This window comes from Zingiber officinale, chromosome 5B, assembly GCF_018446385.1.
Source record: "Zingiber officinale cultivar Zhangliang chromosome 5B, Zo_v1.1, whole genome shotgun sequence".
Lineage (NCBI taxonomy): Eukaryota > Viridiplantae > Streptophyta > Magnoliopsida > Zingiberales > Zingiberaceae > Zingiber > Zingiber officinale.
Genome location: NC_055995.1, coordinates 66,803,642 through 66,817,951, shown reverse-complemented (window position 1 = coordinate 66,817,951; position 14,310 = coordinate 66,803,642). Strand labels below are relative to the sequence as shown.

Here is a 14,310-nt window from a genome sequence, read left to right as displayed (position 1 = left end):
TAGCTGCTGTGGTATCTGCTACTAGATCTATCTGAAACTCTAGTTCTTTCTGTTCATCACTCTCATACCAGCAGATTAGAGATCTACACCTCCACCCATAGAGAGCCTCGTAGGGTGCCATGCCGATAGTGGCCTGATAGCTATTGTTGTATGCAAATTCTGCTAAACTCAGATATTTGCACCAACTTCCCTTGAAGACTAGGGCACATGCTCGGAGCATATCTTCGAGTACCTGATTTACTCGCTCCGCCTGACCATCTGTCTGAGGATGGAAGGCTGTGCTAAACTTTAACTTGGTACCCAATGCTGACTGCACACACTCCCAGAAGTGTGATGTGAATCTACTATCTCTATCTGAAATGATGGTCCGTGGGACTCCATGCAGTCTGACGATCTCCTTGAGATATAACTGAGCTAGCTGCTCCATGGAGTAGGATATCCTGATAGCTAAGAAGTGGGCTGACTTAGTCAATCTGTCGACTATTACCCAGTGACAGGTCAGACAGGTACTGACATATCTAGCGATGTCTCTTTTCATCCCAGGCCACCAAAAACGTTTCTTTAGATCTTGGTACATCTTGGTGGAACCAGGGTGCATCGCGTAAGGAGTCCTATGAGCCTTGTCTAGGATCTTCCTTCATAGTTCCTCCTGATCTGGAATACATAATCTGTCACCAAAATACACTACTCCACTATCAGATACTCTGAACTCTCCACTTTCTGATTCTGCTAACCCTTGCTTGATCTTCTGAATTTCAGGGTCCTGCTCCTGAGCTGTCTAGATATCACCAAGTAGGGTAGATGCTAAGGTCATAGTAGAGAGCTGTCCTACTATAAGTTTGAGACCAAACTCTGTAATTTCCTTTTGTAGGGGTGGTAACATGGCTGATAGGGTTAATAAGGTAGCACTGGACTTCTTGCTAAGTGCATCTGCCACCTTATTGGCTTTTCCTGGGTGGTAGAGGATGTCTATATCGTAGTCTTTGACCAGCTCGAGCCATCTGTGTTGCCGCATATTCAGATCCTTCTGAGTGAAGCAGTACTTCAGACTCTGATGATCTGTATACATTCTTCACTGAGCTCCATATAAGTAATGTCTCCAAATTTTGAGGGCGAAGACAACTGCTGCAAGCTCAAGGTCATGAGTGGGGTAGTTCCTCTCATAGTCCTTGAGTTGTCTGGAGGCATAGGTGATCACCTTACCATTTTGCATCAGTACTGCTCCTAGTCCCAATTTAGAGGCATCACAATAGATATCAAAGCTGTCTGTGTTTTCTGGTAGAGTTAGAATGGGTGCACTGTTCAATCTTCTTTTGAGCTCGGTGAAGCTGTTCTCACAGTCCTCTGTCCACTGAAATTTTCTGTTCTTCCTGGTAAGAGCTGTCAGTGGGGAGGCTATCCTGGAGAAATCCTCTACAAATTTTCTGTAGTAGCCTGCTAATCCCAAAAAGCTTCTGATTTCACTAGCATTCTTAGGTCTTTTCCAATTATTCACAGCCTCTATCTTATTGGGGTCTACCATGATACCATCCTTGGAGATGATATGACCCAGAAAGGATACCTGATCGAGCCAGAATTCACATTTCGTGAACTTGGCATACAACTGGTTCTGCTGAAGGGTCTGCAGTACTATCTTTAGGTGCTCTGCGTGTTCTTCCTGAGTTCTGGAATAGATAAGAATGTCGTCGATGAACACGATAACAAACTTATCTAAGTACTCTCTGAATACTCTATTCATGAGGTCCATGAAAGTAGCTGGAGCATTCGTCACACCAAAGGACATGACTACGAACTCATAATGTCCGTATCTAGTCCTGAAAGCCGTCTTAGGTATATCACCCTTTTTAACTCTTACTTGGTGATATCCCGATCTGAGTTCTATTTTAGAGAGCACTGCCGCTCCCTTTAGTTGATCGAACAGGTCATCTATCCTGGGAAGAGGATACCTGTTCTTAATCGTGACTTGGTTTAGTGCTCGGTAGTCGATACACAGGCGTATGCTCCCGTCCTTCTTCTTCACGAACAATACAGGCACTCCCCATGGTGAGTGACTAGAGCATATGAAGCCCTTGTCAAGCAGCTCCTGTAGTTGCTCCTGAAGTTCCTTCAGTTCTGCTGGAGCCATGCGGTATGTGCTTTAGAGATGGGATTCGTACCGGGGATGAGTTCTATCTCAAATTCAATCTCCCTGTCTGGTGCTAAGCCTGGTAACTCCTCAGGGAAGACTGCTGGGTAATCACATACGACTCGGACCTCATCTAGCTTTTGGTCCTTGTCCTGACTGGTATTGACTACATGTGCTGAGAATCCCATACATCCTGAATCAAGTAGTTTCTGTGCTTTCAGAGCTGAGAGAAACTTCTTGGCTTTTCTCTTTGGTTCTCCGATATACCCAAACTGCACTCCTGCCTCAAGTTGGAATACAACTCTCTGTATACGACACTCTATGGAGGCACCGTACTTAATCAGAAAGTCCATTCCCAAGATGACATCGTAATCAGCCATATATAGCACTATCAGATCACCAAAAAGCTCTCTGTCTGCTATAATGACTGACACTACTCGGAGCCAGTGCATGGATGCCATAATTTCTCCTGAAGGTAGTGTCATCAAAAACTGACCACTGAGTACCTCTGGAGATATTGCTAGCTTATCAGCGAATGTCCTAGATATATAAGAATGGGTTGCCCCAGTATCGAATAAGACAGTTGCATTTTGTTGTAAAATACTGATCTGACCTGTAACAACTGTCGAGGCATTCGCTACGTCCTCTCTGGTGAGTGAGTAGATCCTCGCATTCGTCATGGCTGAGGGGGCTTCTAGTCTGCCCTGACTGATGTGTGGACCATCTATAGCAGTCTGCATCGGATGTAATTGTGCTGGGTTACCGCCGTACTGGATCGGCTATGGTGTAGGAACACTGGTCTTGTTCGGACATTGTTTAGCCATATGCCCTTCTTGGCCACATTCAAAACATCCTCGTGTGCCCTTGCGACAAACTCCGGGGTGGAATTTCCCACAAGTAGAACACTTGGGATAACTAGGCTGTTTACTAGCTAGTCCGCCTTTTGGGTAACTCCCTAGTTTGCGTTTGTGGCTGGAGTTCCCTTTCCAGTTAGAGCTGTGGCCCTGGTGTTTCTGAGTACTTGAGCCTCCTTGGCCTTTTGCCTCTGAAAAGGCTTGCTTCTACTGCTTGATGCTGTTCTGGTAGTGCTCAGTGGTCAGAGCACTGCTTACTAGTTCTTCTGTAGTTTGCGGCCTATGAATGCCGCTAGCCACATTCATTGCTATGTTTGGCCTTAACATCTTGAGCACCAACCAGACTCATTCTCTTTCAGTGCTGACTAATTCTGGGCATAGACGAGCCAGTCTGTTGAATTTCTTCACGGCCTCCTCAACTGAAAGATTGCCCTGACGAAATTCAGTGAACTCGTCATAGTGGCGGTTTGTAACCCGCATGTTAAAGAACTCCTCAAAGAATTCTCTCTCAAAGTCGGCCCATGTCATCTGGTTCACTGGGCGCTTCACTTTAATTCTCTCCCACCACATACGTGCGTCCCCTGTCAGGCAGAAAGAGGCGCATTTCACTTTCTCATGTTCTGGCCAGTCCAGAAGCTCCATCGTACTCTCCAATGATTTGAACCAGGCTTGGGCGTCCCATGGTTCACTGGTGCCTGAGAAATTCTCTGGCTTGATTTTCTACCACTGGATCAGATAAGCTTCTCTTCTTGCCCCTGCTGCTGGGGCTACTGGTGCTGCAGGTTGGACTGGTGGAACCTCTATCACCACTGGGGTTGCTAAGTTAGGCTCTGGGGTGACAGTGGGAGTGTTCTGTTGACTAGCCCTTAAGGTGGCTATCTCCTGTTGCTGTTCAGCTAGTTGCTTCTATAACTGAGCCACTACTGTTGCAAGGTCTGGAGGAGGCACTGAGCTGCCTGCCTCATGCTAGGGCCCAGTAGCTAGTGTCTTTCTAGCTGAGTGTCCTCGTACCATTTTCTAGAGAAATAGAGGACATACATAACTAATACAATCATGTTTACATAACTACTATCATCTGGTTAGATGCTATCATATATAAACTAAACATGCTTTAGTTATCTATAAACATGAAAGTAAGGAAACATAACTAAAGTGAGGAATATTCTTACTTGGAAGCTGCAGGTTCAATGCTGATGTGTGTGTGAGGAAGTATGGAACTTTGCTCTGATACCACTCTGTAACGCCCCGCCTCCTACTGACTATGCTGTAAGGCCGGGGGTTACAATTGCTGACTATTCTTATGCGGAAAAGAATTGAACTAATTTAAAACACACTGCTATTTACTATAAAGTCTGGAAATTATACTCAGAATACACTTCTGAAGTTGTACACATGCTAAAGGAGGGAGACTAACTTTCTATTTGATTAAAAACTGGAATTAGACACTTCGAGCTGAAATCAGACATTTCAGTCGATCGGCTGATCGATTGGAGTTGGCTGATCGATCCACTGATCGACTCAACTCGCTACTGTGCACGGAGTCAAGTCTGGATCGATCGGCCGATCGATCCAGCCTGGCCAATCGATCCGATGATCGATTCAGAGGCTCTCTATTTGCAAGAATTAAATTCTCAATCGATCTGCTGATCGATCCATGGCCGATCGATCAGCTGATCGACTCATCAGCTCTCTGTACGTGACAGATCGTGTTTTGATCGATCGGCCAATCGATCGAGGGCTCCCCAATCGATCAGCTAATCGACTCCCTAGCGTTCTGTACGCGAGGACTTCTTCCAATCGATCGGCTGATCAATTGAGGACTGCTCAATCGATCGGTTGATTGATTGGGTTTCTGATTTCTGCAGAAATCAGACCCGACCTCGTACAAAATCTTCAGGAATTCAACTACCACCATAACACTACTACTGGGTATGCCATTACTCATAGCTAGCTATCTACTAACATGACAAATAACAATCTAAGTATAACTTGGTGCATACTTTTATGAATCAAGACACTTACACATCTAAAAGTGCAGAAAAGTAATACTATAAGAGTACTAAGTTCTTAATTTGCTAGTTCTCCCCCAAAGATCTTCATTCCAAGTTCCTGCTCACACACATCTTCATTGCATTGCCTCCAGCCTCCGCTATTCCATCTTTCCTTTACCCTTATCTGCAGTATGAGGAAAATGCATCTATAAGCTTGGGAGCTTAGTAAGAAACCATCTACCTCACAAAAACATGCATTTGCAGAAATCATGCTTTTTGAAAGATGCTATGCTGATATGCAAGTTGAGAATCATACTAAAATGCTAAAATATGGCACATGAGCATGTAAATCATGGCAATCAAGAACTAACATAAAGCTATTTGCTATGTAAATAGAAAACTAAACTGAAGCTAAGTTGAATCCACTTATCTGTTTTGTGAAGTTGAAAACTATTTTTGTAAATAGATAAAAATACTAAACATGCTGCTGTTGGGCCCGGCAACTGTACTTGCTATGCGCGCATCCCTAACTAGGCCCGAGGTAGCAAGTCCCGAATCTAGTAGGGGTACTAGGTTGTCTAAACCTAGGGAGACTATGGGAGCCCAACCCAAGGACAACTGAAGTCCCGTACAGTGCCACTGATAAAGTAAAATACTGTTTATAAACTGATTTATCATATCTTGCTTTTACTAGGTTATCTGAACCTAAAGGCGACTATGGGAGCCCACCCATTGGACCGTAGTCCCATAAAACTGAAGCTAGGCTATGTATGCTATTAAAAATGCATCTAGGCATTTAATTGAACTATTTAAACACCTACTATAGCATATAACTATATTAGGTATTTTATCGAGCACCTGGTGTGCTCTAACTCAACATGTGGCTGCACTATGAACATAATCGCGAACTATAGACATAAAAAACATGCGATTAGCTACTTATACTGCAGGTGAGGGGTTATTTACTTCTTGCGCTAATTTTCTTACAATCCGATCGCTAGGTTTCCGGAGAAGAAGGTCTTCTCGATGATCCTCTTACGTCTATGCTTTCCTCTTGCCGAGGGGAGCGTCCTTGTGCCGGAGTCATCGCCGGAATGTGCTCTTACGACCCTAGGTTTCCTTGGACTTGGCGTGAAGAGAGGGTGCGGGAGAAGAGATGGTGTCGGGTAAGGGTGAGGGAAAAAGAGAGTTGTCGTTGGAAAATAATAGCTCCTCTCTTAATTCCCTATTTATATTAAGTAATTAATACCACCCAACTAAATCTTAAATAGAATTGTTCTCCTCTTCTTTCAGTACAACCCTGCTGGGGCCCCTTGGTTACTAGAATCACCCTATATGTCTTAGAGTCCATAGGTCTCAGGTTCGATTCCCGCTTAGGCTATTTTACGTTTTTATTTAGTTTTGCTACTTTTGCTACTCTAAAAAAATTCCATAAAAATATTCTAAAATTCCAGAAAAATAATAGAATATTTCTAAAATTAATTTGAGAATTTTCGGGCATTACAATTCAAGATATGGGTACATTTACTTGATGTGCCGCAAGTCTGAATGCTTTGATATGTTCAAAGAGTACATGGCTGATGTGAAGAAACGTCATGGTAAAAGTATCAAGACACTACGGTCAGATAATGGTGGAGAGTACCTCTTAGGAGAGTTTAGGAATTACTTATCAGAGGACGGGATTCAATCCCAATTATCTACACTTGGTACACCCCAACAGAATGGTGTGGCGGAACGAAGGAATAAGACTCTTATGTAAATGATTAGATCAATGATGAATTATTCAGAATTACCAAATTCATTTTGGGGATATGCTCTCGAAACGGCGGCGTACATTCTGAATTTGGTACCTTCTAAGTCAGTACCCTCTACTCCCACAGAATTATGGAATGGGCGTAAGCCTAGCCTAAGACACATTTAGATTTGGGGTAGTCCAGCACATGTGTTGAAGGGAGATGCTGATAAGTTGGAATCATGTACAGAAGTTCGCTTGTATGTGGGTTATCCTAAAGGAATGAAAGGTGGTTTGTTTTATAGTCCTAAAGATCAAAAGGTCATTGTTAGTACCAATGCCTGATTTTTAGAAGAGAACTATGTAATGAACCACAAGCCCATGAGTAAAATTATTCTTGAGAAAATAAGAGAGGGCACATCTAATTTAGTACCAATGGTACAAGATGAGATACCACAAGGAACTGCAACACGTGTCACAAATAATGCACAATTACAGGTAGTTCCTTGTCGTAGTGGAAGAGTTGTTCGGCAACCTAATAGATTCATGTTTTTGGGAGAGTCTTCGGACTTGATCCCTGGTGAACATGAACCTGATCCCTGAACATATGATGAAGCACTCCAAGATAAAGATGCAGCATCTTAGCAAAGTGCAATGAACTCTGAAATAAAATCTATGTATTCTAATCAAGTCTGGGAGCTTGTAGAACTACTAAATGGTGTAAAAGCCATTGGATGTAAATGAGCCTACAAAAGGAAAAGAGGGATAGATGGGAAGGTGGAAACCTTTAAAATGAGGCTTATTACGAAGGGGTATACTCAGAAAGAGAGAATCGATTATGAGAAAACTTTTTCACCGGTGGCCATGCTTAAGTCTATCCGGATTCTTTTATCTATTGCTGCTCATATGGATTATGAGGTTTGGCAAATGGATGTCAAGACAACTTTTCTTAACGGAAGTCTTGAAGAAAACATCTATATGAAGCAACCAGAGGGATTCATTATGAAGGGCAAAGAGCATCTTGTATGCAAGCTCAATTGGTCCATTTATGGACCGAAGCAAGCTTCAAGATCTTGGAACATCTGGTTTGATGAAGTGATACAGTCTTATAGATTCATTTAGTGTCCAGATGAGTCTTGTGTATACAAGAAAAGTGACGGAAACATGGTGGTATTTCTTGTACTATACGTAGATGACATTTTGTTCATTGGCAACAATGTCAAAGTGTTGTCATATGTAAAGGTATGGTTGTCCAATCAGTTTGATATGAAGGACTTGGGAGAATGTGGACATATTCTTGGGATCAAAGTAATAAGGGATTGCAAGAAAAGGATGTTGTGCTTATCCCAAGCTTCATACATCGATACTATCCTAACTCGTTTTAGCATGCAAAACTCCAAGAAAGGTTTTCTACCTTTTCGGCATGGAGTACCTTTATCTAAAGAGATGTGTCCTAAAACATCAAAGGAGATAAAGGAGATTAAGGCAGTTCCTTATGCTTCAGCTGTAGGAAGCCTAATGTATGCGATGCAATGTATGAAATCGGATACCTATTTTGTCGTGGGCATGGTTAGCAGGCATCAAAGTAACCCAGGACAGGGACATTGGACAGTCATAAAGCATATATTAAAGTACCTAAAAAGGACTATAAATTATATGCTAGTTTACCAGGTAGATGATTTGCTCCCTGTGGGTTACACAAATTCTGACTTCCAATCAGATAGGGACAATAGTAAGTCAACCTCAGGGTATGTGTTTACTTTGGGAGGTGAAGCCATAACATGGAGGAGTGTTAAGTAAAAATGTGTTTCGGACTCCACCATGGAAGCTGAGTATGTGGCAGCTTCTGAGGCAGCCAAAGAAGTTGTATGACTCAGAAACTTCTTGATGGACTTAGATGTGATTCCTGGTTTACCCAAAATTATCACAATTTATTGTGATAATAGTGGTGCAGTAGCAAACTCGAAGGAACCACGAGCCCATAAGGCAAGTAAACATATTGAGCGCAAGTACCACCTGATACGAGACATCGTAAAGCGAGGAGAAGTTGTTGTCGCCAAGATTACATCAGCAGATAACCTGGCAAATCCTTTCACTAAGGCCCTTCTAGCGAGAGCTTTTGATGGGCATGTTGAGGGGATGAGAATTAAATGTATGGCAGCATATATGGCTGAATAGTCTTTTAGTATAAGTGGGAGATTGTTGGAATGTATACTATAAGCCTAGCTTTTGTATGAACATCTATTTTAAGATATTTTGAAATGAGAATCATTTTGGTCAAATGTCTGCATTTTATATTTATATATATGTCAATGCAGTTGTCCATTTAATTTATATTGTAGATAACATGGTGTGTGGTGCCACACAGAAAATCATGTTATCGGTTCCTTATAAATTATAAATAGTAGCTCACAACCAAGATGGATAGGGACAAACCATTGGAACGGTTATAGTGTAATTTGGTATTAGTTTGTCTTGACTATATAATTACACTAGTATACTATGTGTGTATTGACCAGGACCATTTAAGGTTATTCGATTTATACTTGTTGGGTGCTACTCAGAATTTCATTCTGTTTCCCCTGTACAAAAATTTGTATATGTACAGAACTTTTCCTAGCAACCCATGTGCTCTACAGAAGTTAAACTTGGATTGCAAACGAAACTTAATATTTTTAATCCAACTTGTTCTTCAAAAGTTAAACTTGGATTAGAAATGGAACTTAACATTTTTACTCCAAGTTCAATCCATGTGTTCTTCAGAAATTAAACCATATTACAGAAGTTGATTAAATATCTATTTCAAAGATTAGCTTCCAAACATGGCGAGGCACTCGGCCTTCTTGGGTATGGGATTATCCACTACTTCCTAGACAAAGCCTTTCAAAAAAATTAGATATTTACACTTCTTACAGCAACCTTAGGTTTAACTATAGAGACCATAATGGAAACACAAAATCGAAATACAAAATCGATAGCCTCTTGTGTTGGTATTTCAGGATCCATACAAAGAAAAACTAAACTAGTTCACAGCGGAATAAATAATTAGTTGTACCTTTCCTTGTAGCTAAAGACCTCTTGATCTTCTGCTGTATTCCTCTTCTCCTCTTGGACGTCGTGTGGGCCACGATCTACCAAGATGAAGACACCCGACCTTCTCCTTCTTTTCAAAGCTTTCAACCACCAAAGAATACAAAGTGAAGAGGCCTCCTCCTCCTTCTTCTTCTCCTCTAAGCAACCGCCCACAAGGTGAAGGTTCTTCTCCAAGTACCGCCGACCCTTATGAAGAGGAAAGGGAAAAGAGGGAAGAGCCGGCCACAAGAAATTAGAAAAGGAGCCTTAGTTGTATTTAGAGAGCATCCCCTCCTCCTCTTTTATAATCTTTGCTAGCGGCTAATAAGGAAAGTTTTTAATAAAATTTCCTTTTATTTGCTATTGTAGATGGTTACAAAAAAGGAAAGATTTTAATAAAATTAAAATCTCTCTTTTAAACCATTGTAAATAGCTTTAAAAGAAAAGATTATAACAAAATTTTGTTTTAAACAAAATCTTCCTTTTATTCCTATAACGATTTTCTCTTCTTGTATGGCTGGCCCCATGCTTGGCCACCAAGCATGGCTTGGCCGGCCCATATCTTCGGCACCAAGAGGGCTTGGCCGACCCCTTGCTTGGGCACCAAGCAAGGATGTGGCCGGCCCCTCATTTGGGTAAGAAGGAAAATCAAAACGGGTGAACGCGAGGCTTTATAGAGGCTACAACAGAGACCGAGAGGAGGAATTGGTTTTGGCCTCCCGATGAGCTTGAGTTTCCTATATTCGACCTAAACACCAAACTCAATTTCATCAATAATAACTCATACCACTAAAGAGCTATTATTGAACTACCGCACAAATCCCATATTACATTATGGGCTCCTTCTTATCATGAGTGCATTAATCTCCCTATGTTTAAGATATCGAATGCCCATTAATTAAATGAGTTACTGAAAACTCACTTAATTAATATCTAGCTTTAAGAGTAGTACCACTCAACTTCATTTTCATGTCGGACTAAGTCCACCAGCTGTTTACATGACAATCCTTATGAGCTCCTCGAGGGGACATCATCAACCTAGATAACTAGGACACAGTTTTCTTCTATAATCAACAACACACCATATAAATAATATTATTTCCCAACATATCGAGTCTATTGATTTAACGAATAAATCTCACCCATTGATAAATTAAAGAAATAAATACTAAGTATATGCGCTTGTTATTATATCAGGATTAAGAGTACGCACATCCATAATAACAGAGGTTATGTTCTTTTATTCAGTCAGTATAAAAGGAACAACCTCAAATGGTCTTGCTTAATACACACATAGTGTACTAGTGTAATTTTATAGTCAAGATAAACTAGTACCAAATTAACTACAACCATTCCAATGGTTTATCCCAATCCATCTTGGTTGTGAGCTACTATTTATAATTTATAAGGAACTGATAACATGATCTTCTGTGTGACACCACACACCATGTTATCTACAATATAAACTAAATGGACAACTGTATTTTACTAAATGCAGACATTTAACCAATGTGATTCTCATTTCAAAATAAATGTTCATATAAAAAGCTAGGCTTTTAGTATACATCCTAACAATCTCCCACTTATACTAAAAGACTATGCTGCCATATATGCTGCCATACATCTGATTCCCATCCCCTCAACATGGCCATCAAAAGCTCTCGCCTGAAGGGCCTAAGTGAAAGGATCCAGGTTATTTACTGATGCAATCTTGGCGATAAAAATTTCTCCTCATTTTACGATGTCTCGTATTAGGTGGTACTTGCGCTCAATGGATTTACTTGCCTTATGGGTTCGTGGTTCCTTCGAGTTTGCTACTGCACCACTGTTATTACAATAAATTGTGATAATTTTGGGCAAACCAGGAATCACATCTAAGTCCATCAAGATGTTTCTAAGCCATACAGCTTCTTTGGCTGCCTCAAAGGCTGTCACATACTCAGCTTTCATGGTAGAGTCTGAAACGCATTTCTGCTTAACACTCCTCCATGCTATGGCTCCACCTCCCAAAGTAAACACATACCCCGAGGTCGGTATACTATTATCCCTATCTAATTGGAAGTCAGACTCCGTGTAACCCACAGGGAGAAAATCATCTTCCTGGTAAACTAGCATATAATCTCTATTCCTTCTTAGGTATTTTAATATATGTTTTATGGTAGTCCAATGTCCCTATCTTGGATTACTTTGATATCTGCTAACCATGCCCACAGTAAAATAGATATACGATCTCATACATAGCATTGCATACATTAGGTTTCCTACAGCCGAAGCATAAGGAACTGTCTTCATGTCCTCTATCTCCTTTGATGTTTTAGGACACATCTCTTTAGATAAAGGTACTCCATGCCGAAAAAGGTAGAAAACCTTTCTTGGAGTTTTGCATGCTAAACCAAGCTAGGATAGTATCGATGTATGAAGCTTGGGATAAGCACAACATTCTTTTCTTGCGATCCCTTATTACTTTGATCCCAAGAATATGTCCACATTCTCCCGAATCCTTCATATCAAACTGCTTGGACAACCATACCCTTACGTTTGACAACACACTAGACACTGTCTATGTAAGAGGAGGATCTTGTTTGATCCATTTTGAAACAATGTTATCAATCTTTGCCCCCAAATGTTTGAACTCCTCATTCTGTGACTTGTGGATTTCAAAACTCTTGGATGATTGAATTGTATTTTGTTTGACAGGCTCTCTTGCATTTATGGCTTGCACTTCTTAAATTTTTGAAGGAGATTCCATCCAACTTTTTCTTGACCATTCATGGAGGTTCAATGCTACTTGATCAATTAATGTATATGCTTCATCTACACTCTTGTCCATAAAAGAACCTCCAGCTGATGAATCTAACAAACACTTATCTGAGAAAGAAATTCCTCTATAGAATATGTGCAAGGTCAGTCATTTCTCTAAACCATGATGAGGGCACTATCTTTGAAGACTCTTAAATCTATCCCATGCTTCAAATAATGATTTCCCATATACCTGAGCAAAATTTGTGATGCAATTCCTCATGTAAATTGTTCTGCTTGGAGGGAAAAATGATTCAGAAATTGCTTCTCCAATTATTCCCAACTTGTGATTCTTTGAGGATAGAGAGAAAATAACCAAGTCCTTGCTTTATCCTTGATACTAAAAGGAAATTCCATCAATCGAACTACATCTGCTGACACTCCTTCATAATTCACCATATCACAAAGCTCTAGAAATGTCTCGAGGTGCAGATAAGGACTTTCTGATACTTCTCCTCCAAATTTGTGACTTTGTATCATGAAAATTAACTCTGGGTCTAGTTAGAAATTTTATGCTTCAATATGAGGTTGCACAATGGGAGACATAAATCTTGCAGAAATAGGTGCCGAGAAATCTCTTAAGGGTCTGCTTAACATGTTAGTGCTCATCGATATTCAAGAAAAAAAAATTTTGAGTAAAAAAAATGAAGAATTAAAGATAAGAAATAAAATGCTATATGAAAAACAAGAAACAAAATGCAATATTTTTTTTTTGAATTATGAAAATGGAAAAACAAAAACTATTCACAACTTTAGATTAACTAAATTGCTAATCTACTAATGTTAATGCAAACAGTCCCCGACAACGGCGCAAAAAACTTGTTATGTTTCCGCAAGTGCACGGATTCATCGTCAGTAATAAAGATTATCAATCCCACAAGGACTGGTTATAAGCACTAGCAATGGTTCACTTAGGATTAGCTAAAATATCGATGGTTGTAAGTTATCTAAGGAAAAGAGATTGGGAAGCGGAAACAAGAACTAGTGAAAAGAGAGTAATTAACTTGGTTTATGAAGAGTTCTAGGAGTGTGGTTTCATTATGGTGGTATTGATGTATCACATTCTATCCTTTACTCATTGTCCATCAACATGCATTCATCGAAAGCTAAAGAACCTATCCTTAAGTACTAAATAGAGAAGATCTCTGTGAAATCTTGTTACGGTTAATCCTTATCACTAGGGCGCCTCGATAGATTACAAGAACGCAACTCTAATTGGTGACATTAATGATAGAAATAAGGGCTTGGTTTGGTCTCTTACTTCCTTGTGGAGAAGTTACCTCTCCTTTCAAGGAAGTACCCTAGATGTCCGTGAATGGGTTACCCCTGTCACTAGGGTCCCTCGGGTATACGATTTAAGATACTCTCTCTACGAGGTTAGCAATTCCTTCACAATCAATTAATATGCAACAAGTCTCATGCATATTAGTTGAAACAAAGCAAACGAAATCATCCAATGAATAGAGGCATGAATATGAATCTTACATCAAAACCAATCCACAACTACTCCCTCATCCTAGAACAAGGAATCTACTCCATAGACGCCAGAGAAAAATTCGAAGACATAATGTGATTAAGCATACAATTCTCAAAACACGAAGAGAGAAAGAGAAAGGATGCTTATCCAACAATGACGAGTGATCTTCGGATCCAATCCTTTGCTTCTGGAGTCAATGTGGTGATAAAGGATCGCTAGACGGAGGTCCTGGACGACATGGAATGGCACCAAGGTGATTC

The 14,310-nt window shown here is 40.5% G+C and overlaps 1 non-coding gene across 1 annotated transcript; it reads left to right on the top strand.

Moving 5' to 3' along the window:
• Positions 1 to 12,692: 12,692 nt before the first annotated feature.
• On the top strand, positions 12,693 to 12,798 carry LOC121988090. Its single transcript, XR_006113850.1, has one exon. It is a non-coding gene; the product is annotated as a small nucleolar RNA R71 (small nucleolar RNA).
• Positions 12,799 to 14,310: the final 1,512 nt, after the last annotated feature.